This window comes from Tinamus guttatus, unplaced genomic scaffold, assembly GCF_059628265.1.
Source record: "Tinamus guttatus ecotype Peru unplaced genomic scaffold, ASM5962826v1 Tinamus_guttatus_pri_ptg000335l, whole genome shotgun sequence".
NCBI lineage: Eukaryota > Metazoa > Chordata > Aves > Tinamiformes > Tinamidae > Tinamus > Tinamus guttatus.
This window is the reverse complement of record NW_028288869.1, coordinates 1,257,883-1,271,614: the sequence shown is the minus strand read 5'-3', so window position 1 is coordinate 1,271,614 and position 13,732 is coordinate 1,257,883. Positions and strand designations below refer to the sequence as shown.

At 36.3% G+C, this 13,732-nt stretch overlaps 1 pseudogene; it reads right to left on the bottom strand.

Moving 5' to 3' along the window:
* Positions 1 to 10,578: 10,578 nt before the first annotated feature.
* LOC148593740 (uncharacterized) overlaps positions 10,579 to 13,732 on the bottom strand; it is a 119,973-nt pseudogene continuing 116,819 nt past the window's right edge.

Here is a 13,732-nt window from a genome sequence, read left to right as displayed (position 1 = left end):
TACTATGTGTATCCAGTGTTTATTTTCAGGATAGCTGAACAGATTTGACCTAATGGACTTAGATCTTTCATATGTTCTTAGCTGGCACTGCAAGGCAGTGTTGGCGTCCTATAGGTTTTGTGTTTTATCTACAACCTTAATTGAATGTCTCAAACACTGCACACACTTCAGGGAATCTCAACTGTCACCTGGCTTCTGTATCACCTGGCAACTGAGTTGAAGGCATGATGTAAAAATAGTTAGTATATTACACTGGATTATTATTATTATTAACCTTAGTCCCTTAATTGAAAAGGCAAAAAAAGTGAAAATGTCAGGAAAAAAAATTAACTCTTGTTACAGTAAGAGTGGATAAACAGTTGATTTGCTATTGTAACCTTAAGTGAAAAGCTTTTAATTGTGAAAAATTCTGATGTGAATTTGTATATATGTAGCTAATATAGCAATTTCCTCTTTGAGATGGAATCTTTCTAATCTCACTCTGTCTGGGTCTATTAACAGAATGGCTAGGAGTTAAGCTTTAATTATAATCACATTCGGACAGTATTTGTAACACTGAACAAATATGAGAAATCTTCTACATTTGCCCCAGGGAAGACCTCATAGCTGGGATTAGTTAGAAATGAAAATCATCTGGAGCACAGATGGCAGGTAGGAGTAACACCTGGCTTTCATTTGTCTCACTGACCTGTATAATTCTATATCACATCTGATTTACAATAATAATCACAGCTGTATATTCCTAAATATTCATGATATGTCAATTTGTTTGCTCTTTTACTCTACACTCTTACCATAAAGCTTCAACATGAATACTGTGCTCAATTTGGGATGCTGCACCAGATCATCTCCTGAGGAAACGAGGAGGAACTCAGCTAGGACAGTTTTACATTTTTGGTAAGCTGATTGATTCAGAGAGGATGGGGCCAAACTCTTCTCGGTGGTGGCCAGCGATAGGACAAGGGGTAATGGGTACAAGCTGAAACACAGGAAGTTTCATCTACATATGAGAATATCTTCTTTACTGTTAGAGTGCCAGGCCACCAGAACAAGATGCTCAGAGAGGTTCTGGAGTCTCCGTCTCCGGAGACCCTCCAAAACCACCTGGATGCAATTCTGCGCAATGTGCTCTAGGTGACATGCTAGAGCAGGGGAGTTGGACTAGATGATCTCTAGAAGTCTCTTCCAACCTCAACCTTTCTGTGGTTCTGTGATTCATTCTGTAAAATAACTGAAATATAATGGAAAATGGAAAATACGTAATCATAGAGAAAACAAGAAAATAAACCAGGTTTGGAAACTAAAAAGCTGGGTCACTGTTGGGGTCAGCCTGGGGCAGTCATGGGCAGCGTCTCCTCGGCAGATGGGGGCTGAGCCGGAGAAGGGGGAGCTGCAGCCACGCAGCCAGCGCATGACCGGGCAGCTCATTGGGCGCGTGATCACTTGGCTGATTGGTCAGTTGGGTTGCTGGGCTCCGCGCGCTGCCGGGCAGGGCGGAGGCTGCTCCAGAATTGGAAACTATGTATCTCAGTAAAATTCCTGTAGTTTTGTGAAAGAAAATTGGGCTTTTATTTCTTTAATTTTATTCCTGTTTATTTGTGTGAGTTTGCTAAAAACATTTTCTATTTGGATGCTTAAATGTGCAATAGGTAGCTAGTGAAACTATGTTCAGGGTCTAATAAAACTTCTTTGGTACAAAGCCTCTGTGTGACTCCTTTTCCCCATGATTTAATTAGCTCAAAATTTTCTGTTTTTTTAATGGAGGCCTTGTTTTAATATCTAAGATTCTTAGAGAAAATGAGCTATATAAATGCAGTGCGTGTTGTACTAAATTTCAAATCTAATTATTTCATTTTCAGGAATTGTCTGTATATTTAGGGTAAAGTGGGAGAAAGTCAGACTATATGCACTGCTGTTTACTTTTGAGAGAAAAAACAGCGCTATAAGGAAAGATAGAGGAAAAGTGTTCTCCAATATAAGTGTGCGTCCATTGTTAGTGATAATGTCTTTCTGTCTCTCTCAGCTTTCCATTTTCAGTTTCATTTGATTTTCCTTGTTTTAGAACTAAAGAGACAGGGAGAAATTTATTTCTCTGTGATGCATACGATTTTACAGATTTCTATCATTTCTCAGTCTATTTTTATCAGTTCAGTTTCTTCCTGTCATGACACTGGAGATGTTGTTTTGTAAATTGGGCGGTTGCACAATGGCCATGAAAGTCTCCTTGATGAACCTCCTTGCTCTTCTTCTCTTCCAGCAGCACAGAGTCTGCTTTCCTAGTAGATCAAAGATATACCTGAAGAAGTTGTTAATTAACTTATCTGTATGTCTGATTTCCTCTGGGACAGGCTTTATGATCTTGAAAGGCATATTCTTTCTCTGAAAACCATGTGCAATTTACATAATGTGCACACACGATGTTACCTATGTTACCCGAGGATCAGGAAACAATCTCACAATAGTCAATGCAGTGAGCTGGCAACTTTCTGCTCCTGTCTGTCTGTCTGCTGGGAAGGACTTCTGTCACCTTTTTACCTTTTTTTTTTTTTCCCACTTTAAGTGAAAAATCAGTGGTTGCCTTAGTTTCTTCCTACTTCTAGATGGTCCTCTAGACTTCTGAAATGCCTGCATTTAAGATGAGGCATATTACACAACACAGTATTTTTTATCCTGATTAGGAACTCTCATATTTATTTATGAAATAATTACAAAATCCTCACAGGATATTGAAATGTACCTGTTAGTACAGAAAAAAATATAGTTATTACACATCATAGATTGTTACTCACAATGCACTTTCTATTACCATTCCATAAGAGGTAGAAGAATAAATATATAGCTGAATATCTTCAAGTTTGATATTCATTAACATAACTCATAAATTTAGCACCATATAGTCAACAACAGTATTGACCATCTACTTTGCTTAATTTTTCCTTATATCCGCTATCTACTCTGCTTAAATTTTCCTTCAGGATAAGCAATAGTAACTGTTCACAGCCATACTCCATCTGGAATTAGGATGCAACAAGCACGGCTACAGCCCTGTAACACTGCCAAATTAACACTGGGGTGTTGATTCCAGCATTAAGGAGCAGTAAAAACCTTCCCCCAGCTTTTTATTGAAAGAACATGTTATTTTCAAAGAATCTTCTACAATAAAAATCTCTGTGACACTTTTTTTTTTTGAATTACTCTGCTATTTCTTAAGAAGTTCTGCTACTAAGGTCCCTAAAAACTATTTACCTGCAGTAATGAATCCAAGATTTGGAAACATTAGCACTACCTCAAAAATATTTAATTTCTGTTATTAGCAACAATATTCAAATACGTTTGCACCATATTCAATTTACAGATACCCAATTTAAATATATGTAGGTAAAACACTTATTTTAAAATATGTATTCCCAGTAGTTTCTGGCTTGACTTAGATATATATAATAATAATAATAAAGCAGAAAAGAAAGCCCTGATATTAATTAGAATAGACAAGAGAATAAACCGAGTATTTTCTAAAAGTTGAAGTGAAATACTTGTTTTGAATTATTTTAGTTTGAAAAAATTCTCCCTTCATAAACTCATTATGTTAAACATCGTGAATTTAGATACAAGAGAGACCTGAGAGCCCCATATTCTTTACCCCCTTTTCTCTGCAAGTACTGCCCTAGGCAGATTCATGCTTTAGCATTTCACACATTGCTGGTAGCACCATTCATATGTCTTGCCTTGCCAATAAAGGTATTGAACCAGAGAATGAATTGTCTCATTTTTCTCTGGCTACTGTGTCTGGTGTAGTCAAAGTATCAGTTTGTGATACCATCTCCAAACGTCCTGTAACAGCAATATGGAAATGAAAATCCAATATATAAGGATACCCAGTTTCATTGGAGATGAGGCCCGATAGCACCTTGAATTTCCTCTAGTTGCCACAGTTATATAATAGTGCCATTATATCCTTGCTCTCTTTAAAGCTCCAAAAACTCGTGCAAACTACTGCAGCTGTTAATAAGAACTGCATATACTTCTCTTAAACTATAATGAAACGGATGTATAAAAAAAGCCTTCCATTTCTTGGAATACTGAAATCCCCCCCCCGCCCAGAAAAACAAAACAAAACAAAAAAGATTTCAGAAAAGTTATAGCAGAGGCAATAGTTCTCTTTGCTTCGATATTTAAAGAACTGTATTGAAACTCGCCCAATTTCTGTGATTTTGTGATTGAACTGTGAAGGTATGCAAGTAAGTTATCATGTTCTCTTTCTCTTTAAGAAAGTTTGTCTCTGCTTGAGACAAACTACACATTCATTTTGTAGTTGAAACAGTGAAAATGGAAAATTCCTCAAGATATATGCAAACAATTTTTGCAGTGAGATATGTAAAATCTTTTTAAAAAATCATGTTCAATCTGATTTTACATATTGGCTACAATATTCCAGTCTGCACTGCTTGAAAACGCAGCAACACTGAAATCCAGCTTGAGAATGGCATTCAAAATCTCTTTTCCAAAGTATGAAGATACTAATTTTCTTTAACTGAGATAAATATGATTTTTCTCATCAAGACAAGTCTTACCTTACTGAAATCTCTTTTTCTTAATTCCAATAGGAAATACATATTAACAGAATCACAGAATCAAAAAATGGTTAAGGTTGGAAGAGACCTCTAGAGATCATCTAGTCCAACCCCCAAGGAAAAAAATAAAGCAATCACTATTTCATATACCTCATTTGCTGTCTCCCTGTATCTCAGAAATAGCACAAAAACTGTCTCTGGAGTTATAAAATAATTGTTTAAGGGTTTTAGGGATATAAGGGTTTTAACAAAGGATCTAAACAAAAAATAACTTGAGTTAAATGTAAAAACTGGTCTATCATAAATATAATATACATGCTTCTTCATCAGGCATCTTTTTGATATGAATCTGAAAAGTTTGCCAGAGCCTTTATTACAGTATAGAGGTTGAAACAAATGTCTAGTAGGTGTGACTTCTAATGAAACATCAGTATATTTTTTGATCATTGTACCACTTTGAAGTGGCAAGGAGAGAAAAAAAAATAACATTTTTCTGTTCTCACAAACCCATTAATTTAAACAAATGTAAGCAACTTTTTTTTTTAAAAAAATATTTTATTATTATTATTATTTCATGGACATTTCTATCCTTCTCCAGGAATGATTCAGACTTATGATAATATTCAGAACTTTGACAGCTCAGTTATGTGTAGCCTATCCACAAAGACTTCTGTCAGACACTATATTTTTCAGTACTGTGTGTTCTTATGGAAATATCCTAATAATACTCTTATTTAGTTAAGGTATCTACAATATAATTTAAGTTAAATTTTTAAAAAATCCTCTTTTATTTGAATTAATCTTATTATATGTTAACTACTCATATATTAATGTTGCCACATTATTAACATCAATTCAAAATTTGATTCAGGTTTAATTCTAGAATATAATCTCTACATACAAGGGAAAATAAAATGAAATTCAACAGGTGTTTTCTTCTTTATTGGATAGCTCTTAAGAACACCTTGTCAAAAAGTAATCCAGTATTTCAAAAGAGCACTTTTTGTTGGTTGACATTTGTTTGCACAACTGTAGTTCTGTATGTGATACAGTCATCTGTAAGATACTTAATAGTAAGGATAAAAAGAAGAATAGAAAAAATAAATCTTACTTTCTTAGGACTGCTTCTTATTCTGAGATGATGAAAGAATTGGAAAGCACCTGAAGAGTTCAGTGCTAGACATCCTAAGCTGATAACTGATAGGTCAACAGCATTCTGGATGTTTTTAGAAGTGGTAGTTCAGACTGCACAGGCCAATTTTCAAATGAATAGCATATGTTAGTACAGAAATATATCTGCTGAGAAATTAAACATAGAAATTAAAGTTGCCTTGTGTTTTAATCATGCATACCAATATGAGAACTAAAGAATAACTAACACTGGAATGAGCATCAGTAAAATCTTTGACCTTTTCATCAAAATATTAAATTATTTAACAACAAAATGAAGAATGATGCTCAGAGTAAAGTCTCTATTGACACAAGGGAAGAGAGACAACTGCTGTTACGGATATAAATAGTAACTTTGAGAAGCACTCAAATAACACAAATTTTTAGGGCGTATGTAGAAAGCCATCAAGAAGATGTAAGGTTAACAGATTGCGCTGCACACCTCTTTGAAAATTAAAATATGAGTTGTGCTAATAGCAGAAATTTCATTTCCTTTTATAGAGCACATAACGGATCTTCCTACTTCAGTGAAAAGCTGCATCTGGGATTTTGTTTTGAGATTATATATGGCTTTTTCATGGCTTACTCTTGTCAGCCCTTCTTGAGCAAAATGTTCATTGACTTTCAAAAGCTTTGCCAGCAACAGGATCAAGCCCTTCTCATTAAACATGACAAATTTCATATTGCTTCTTGGAAACCCTGTTTTCTATTAGGAGATGGATTTGTGCAGTATGATGAACGTAGCTATGCATATGGAAACAGAGTCAAATGGATTGCACAGTTCTTTCCAGAGATTGGCCTTGTCCCCCGAGTTTGTAACCACAGTTGTAATTTTACAGTTCTGGTAAATGCTATAGTTTGATTAGAAAAGAGAAACATGTGACAAGTGTATTACTTCCTTAACTGCCCAGTGTTCTGTTAGCTAATTAAATATTGATCTATATGGTATAATGTTTAAGTTACAACAGTTAAGGTTGAGTCAGTGAGAAGGTATGAACTACCCAATCCGAACAGTGTGAAAAAACAGTGAAAAAATTTATAAAGGAGTTTACATTAAAAGAAGGTCACTGTGTATGAAATTTTGTATTAAATAAACTTCAAACTTTATTTGAAGCTAAGTTCAAGACACTAAGGAAGATGAACTTGTTTTCAGATTGGTGAAGGACATTGACACTTGTGGGATGTTACGGACCTGAGGCATCTCTGTTAAGAACCAGCCTGACTACAAAAGATGGATGCTGAGTAGAATTCAGAACCCTGAGCCAGAAAATTGCAATGAATCAATTATTAACACTATATGTGACCACCTTGACCTGAAGATGCCTAAAACTCACTACTATGCAGTAATGTGCACCTAGATCCCCATACCACAACTGCCCTTTCCATAGCCCAATTGTGACTACTATTTCCTATCAGTTGGCTCCATGACATTTTCTGTGTAGAAGAAATTGCTAGAGCTTACTGTAAGCACTGAACTGCCTTAGAACACTGAATTCAGGGAAATCACAGTCTTACTTTTGGTATTTCTCCCTGAGGACCATCAAACCAGCTGCTTGGCTTCTCCATCACAGAAGGCACTACTGCTTTCTTTGTAGTAAAATATGGTAATAATAGATCGTGTCTCCCTATTGTTAAAAAAAATTAATTCTTTCCCCAGAAGTATTAACACTTGCTCATGGTATGGGTATTTCAGGAAAATACCCTGTTTTACTGATAAACAGAGATTATGAACTTGGAAGTAAGTCAGTAAAGGAGACTGTAAAAAATGATATTGCTAGAAGGGGGAGGCTTTTTTTGAGTGGAGCACAGAATGGTAAAGGAATTTTAAACAAAAAGCATTATATTTAGACTTGGAAATACCAAGTGGAAAAATGTATTTTTAGTTTTTATATTTTCAAACAGAGTTTTGTTTTCTTAGAACTTGACAGGAAAAAGAAGCACAAAGAGGTTTCATCATAAAAATGGCTGAAGTGTGCAGGATTATGAAGTTTTTGATTAAAACCCTTGTGTTTAGTATTGGACTCTGCATTTGATTTTACCATAAGAATTCCTTTTGTAAAGAAATTTTGCTTTTTATTTTCATTTGTGCTAATGTGCCCTATATAACATCACTATAGCAACAAGCTGTGGTGTTTCCTTGACAACAATGGCATGTTGCTTTCTCAAAAATGGAGTATTTTCGTCTTTTTTTCTTCTCTTTTTCTTCACAGTCTTTCTTGTAGAAATGTAAGAACACTTCACAAGCACTGATTCATCACTTAGTAATGTTTAAATAGTCTGGGCTGAATTAATATGGCTTCATTTATTGGTGCGGTACTTCCACTCTATGATATAGCCTAGATCTTCACCAAATAATTTGGATGCCTAAATTTCAAGGATTTGGGGTGCTTTACTTCAAGATTTGTACTTTGAAACCCCCTGTTCAATGCTAAGCCTAACCTCAAAGTCGCCTGAACTCCACGTACACCTCAATTTGCAATAGCAGTGTTCATCAGCTTCCTAACTTCCAATTATGCAGACGCTCAGAAGTGCTTCAGCCATAATGTCTTTGGATAATGAGAACTAAACCTTACACCAAGCACAGTGAGTCCCCATGTGCTACAAATTATCCTTACTCTTCTACAGACCTACTTATATTTAAATGTTAAGACACATCAACACAATATGACTTTGTCTGTTTAGATAGAACTAGGACCATATCTTAAGTACTCCTAAGAATGTGTTTCCTCACAAACCTGAATTTAGACAGATTCACGCCTGGAAATACCTTCGTGAAATTTTCCGCTTGTTTGGAGAAGACGTACGACCAGGGATCTTTCTGTTTCTCATAACAAAGTATTGATCGAGTACCTTTGGTAATGCAATAGACATTTTTTTAGTGTTGTGATATTACTAATGTTTCATAACCCTTCCTTCTATAACTGTCCTTTAATATTTATTTCATAGTTCAGATAACTATACACGACAGATGTAAGTCTACTGCTATGCTCCTTGAAATCTTAATACTGTGGTTTTTCACAGGTTTAATCAGGAAAAAATATATTATTGATAGAATAAGATTTACTGGAAAATCTAACAATAGTTTAAATAAAGAAGGCCTGTGATTTATTTTGGGAAGCGAAATGATGGATGCCATAGTTCCTTTAACAGTGAGCTCAAATTATTATCTCCGCTCAGGGTACAGTTTAACAGTTACAGTCTGCAGTAGGAAATGTTAGTGGATTCCTGAGTAAGGATGCATATTCTTGACTAAATCTGAAGCAGATATTGAAGAACAGAAATGCCCTTTCACCCTGTTAACTGTATATGGAAGTAATATATAGAGGAAAAAATAAACACTAACAGTTTTACTAATAGTAACGGCCGTTGCCAATAAAAGCATAGTTCAGACCCACACCCTGAAAGAACAATGTTTCAGATCCTTTTTAGTTGTTTTGTACTTCCTGAATATTACCATATACTTCGAGATCAGGAATGTCATTCGTATTTCTAATAGTGTAAAGCCACTAGAATTAAGACCTTTTGTGGTACAATTGGAGAAGGATCTTGAATACTGGCCTATATTTGATAACAATCTAAAAAGCAATATTTGTACTAACTATTGGACAATTATAGCCACAGTGAAGTTGGTGACAGTATTTTTCAATGGCTGGGTAGATGAAGGAAGAGCAGATACATGTCATATATCTGGATTTCAGCAAGGCTTTTGACAGTCCCTCACAGCGTCCTCCTGGGCAAGCTCTGGAAGTGTGGGTTAGATGAGTAGATGCTGAGGTGGATTAACAACTGGCTGGATCGCAGAACCCAGAGGGTGGTCATCAGCAGTACAGAGTCTAGTTGGAGGCCTGCAGCTAGCGGTATCCCCCAGGAGTCAATCCTCGGTCCAGTCCTGTTCAGGTGCCTGGACAGACTGGACAACTGGGCAGTGAGAAACCCCATGAAATTCAACAAGGACAAGTGCAAGATCCTGCACCTGGGGAGGAATAACCCCAGACACCAGTACAGGCTGGGGACTGTCCTTCTAGAGAGCAGCTCTGCAGAGAGGGACCTGGGCATTGTGGTGGACGACAAGTTGACCATGAGGCAGCAGTGTGTCCTCGTGGCCAAGAAGGCCAATGGGATCCTGGGGTGCATTAAGAAGAGCGTCTCCAGCAGGTCGAGGGAGGTGATCCTGCCCCTCTACTCAGCCCTGGTGAGGCCACATGTGGAGTATTGTGTCTAGTTCTGGGTTCCCCAGTACGAAAGAGACGTGGAGCTGCTGGAGAGAGTTCAGCGCAGGGCCACAAGGATGATCAGGGCCCTGGAACATCGAACCTAAGAGGAAAGGCTGAGGGAGCTGGGCCTGTTCAGCCTGGAGAAGAGAAGGCTGAGAGGGGACCTGATCAGTGTATATAAATACCTCAAGGGAGAGAGTGAAAAGGATGGGTTCGGCCTCTTTCTGTGGTGACCACTGACAAAACTAGAGATAATGGCCACAAACTGAAACCCCAAAAGTTCCAGAGGAACTTAAGGAAAAAGTTCAGCCTGGAGAAGAAAAGGCTGAGAGGGGACCTAGTCAGTGTCTCTAAGTACTTCAAGGGAGGCAGTGAGGAGGATGGTGCTGGCCTCTTTTCACTGGTGGCCACTGATAGGACTAGATGAAACGGCCGGAAACTGAAGCACCAAAAGTTCCATAGAAACTTAAGGAAAAAATTCTTAACAGTGAGGGTGACAGAGCCCTGGAACAGGCTGCCCAGAGAGGTTGTGGAGTCTCCTTCTCTGGAGATCTTCAAAACCCGCTTGGACGCAGTCCTGTGCCACGTGCTCTAGGTGACCCTGCGTATGCAGGGGGGTTGGACTAGATGACCTCTAGAGGTCCCTTCCAACCTTAACGATTCTGTAATTCTATGATTCTATGATCTCATTTAACCCTCTGTGGACTCCAATACTGCCTACATATCCATATCAAACATATATATGACTCTCAATTCATACATTATATTTCATTCAATGTTCCTATTATTTGCACAGTCAAGCATCATAGCTCATCATGTAAGGAGTAATGGCATTCTAATAAAATATATATATATATTTCACTATGTCTCTGAACACATTCATTCTAAGGTGGTGAATATGAGAAGAAGAAGGGATTTCTCATTTTAACATTAGTTAAGTCCCATTAAAGCAGTAAATGATATTGAAAAAAAATGCTGGAAAACTTTCATTTTCTATAGCTCAGCTGTCAGATTTTGCTGGCCTTCAACATCTGCAATATTGACACTGCTAGTTTTGTGGGGCCACTATCTTCTGAAGTAGCAAAAATACCAGAATGCATTTTAGAAGTTTTACATAATGCTTCACAATTAATAAAGTGAATATATATTATTCTAAATAATAGAAAATAAGCACTTGTAGAGAATAGTGCTTGATAGAAAATGTTAAACATTTTGTGTTATTTTTTTCGTAAAATTTCCAATTCAGTTGAATCAAAGGGATTTCAAAATTCAGTGCTTAGTTACAAATAAATAAATGTTTTATAATGCATTTCTGTTTTACTAACCATATCGAATGATAGACTAGAATCCTTCTTTGAAATCCATGAAATAAACAGTGGAAGAAAATTGGAAAGCCACTCTCGCGATTTTCTTTGCCACAGAATGCTTTCACTATGTAAAGCAGTACAATCACAAGTACAGCAATTGCAGTACATTCAGATAAAAATATAGTTTTATTCATAGTGTTTTTAGAAAAAGAAGATCTCAGTCTTCTTTTTGTCCCTTTTGTCAAAAGTAAGCATACTGAGGAATTAACTTAAACACTTAATGAAAGGGGTGGATAAGAAATGAGGGAAAGTGGGGAATGGAATTTGAAAATACAACTTCAGATCCCTGTGAAATAGGATACAGAAAGTGCAATATTCCAAAATATATTTTTTCTGACTGTTCATTATTGTCTATGAATATTGATAATTTTTCTCAATTTTTCTCAGAATGAAAAATTATTTGTATCATATTTTTTTTTCTCCTCATGAAATAGAAGATGTTTCCCCTCTCCGCTTAAGAGATTTTAAGAGGTAAAATAAACTGGTCTTTTCTGCTGTGTTTAAAAGTTTCCCCTAGCATAATAACCTGATAAGTGCCTGGTGGTGTGAAAAACAATTAAAACATTTATAACTTCACATAACGTTCATAGACCTCCCAGAGTCACATTGCAGATATAAAGTGTGGGTGTTAGACTGTCCATATACACAAAGAAAAAATAAAGATACATATATTCTCTCTCTTTTTATTTTTTATTTTTATTGAGGAGATAGCATGGGACCATATTTTTTTTTTTCTGAACATCAATGTGCATGTAATTAGACAATACTAATTACAACTTAGCTTTGAGGCAGAGTAGACATGAGTCAGACACCAAAATATATACCTACTCCTCCAAGATGTATAAGTGGTTTGCTTATTTTTTCCACCATTTTTGAAATAATGGAGACTGTTCATAGCTATAAATAAGACAGAGTTAAGGATAATAAAGTTTCCTAATACTTCTAGAAGGACAAAAATCTTTCAGGGATTTGATCAGTATGTCCTTGGAGCCAACTCAGATGTGAAATCTAATCTGGAATCAGAAAGGAACTTCTGTGTTGGCAAAGACTCCTGGAGATTTTTGCTTTCTTCTCCTGTGAGAGGCATAATTCTCTTTCAAGTATTATAAAACAGGAGAACAATCTATCTGCTATTGCCTAAGATACCTTAGGTATTGTGTAAGGATGCTTGTTAACTAAGACCTCATTTTGGTCTCATGATCCGTTTTGTAGAGAATACTAGTGATATTTTTAGGTTGTTACAGGTTGTTGTGGCAAGTGGGATTATGTGCAAGAGGTATACTGTAGTTTTTTTTCTGCTTATGTGACCTCTTTGCATTTGTCTGTAACTAAAGGAGGCTGTTTCAGTGTCTATACTGGCAAATAAAGATAGAAACCAATTCCAGCCTGCACATCCTCACATTGGTACAGCTTATGGTTACCATAAAGCAGAGCAGGCATACTTTCATTGCACCTAATAACAGCCCTAATCATGATCATTACTGGCCCAGTATAATGTCTTTGTGGCTCTGAATAAATAAATAAATGTTATTCTGTGGCAAATTTTCAGTTCAAAGTGTCAAAATAATGGGAATGCTATGCTGCAGCATCCCCTAAACTGTGCTATTATGCTATGAAACTGAGGATAAATTTTGCATGTGCTGGGGTGTGATAGGAAGGTAGGTTTGAGAGTTCACAAAAGAAAAAACTCGAGACAGTCCCTTCGATATTGCCTTATAGGAGCTGTCTCTGGAATAAATGACTATGTCTAGTTTGTTTGACTTATAGTTCTATTTTTCAGACAGAAAACAAGTTGTTTCTTTTTTAACAAAGATTAAAAAGAGGCATTTTTTTTGTCATTTCCCTTCCAGCAACAGAATTACCCATGAAATGAATGCAGTGTTTTAGGTTCTTATACTTTCCATCCACCAGAATTCCAGAAACAGAATATGCCAAAAGGAAATAAAAATCCATCTCAGATGGCCACTCTGGGGTATTCCCCTCACTGCCTAGTGCATCCCTGTATACATGGAATGTTATTGCCAGTCAAAAGATATTTACTTTTTCACTGACTGGCAAAGACAGTCTATCTGAATATGTTTTAAACATGTTTTCCTTAATAAGAAAAATATATTTATTTCTTTTAGATTTTAATATCACATACATATTGGTGTAACAGTATTATCAACAAATGAAGAAGGATATTCATCCATGATATCATTGTTTAAGAATTAATATAGCTATGTTGGTTAAGAATTATTAATAGCTGCTGTTTTATTGCTTTGTGCTATCTACAAAGTTGTGTTGAAAAACTGACTAAAATTTTGGAGCTGACCAGTGCACCCTGGTTACCTATTTGCCAGAAGTATGTTTCTTTCCTGATATACCTGTGTGCTCTGTGGAACTCAGAGGGCTAATGACAGCCAGGCAT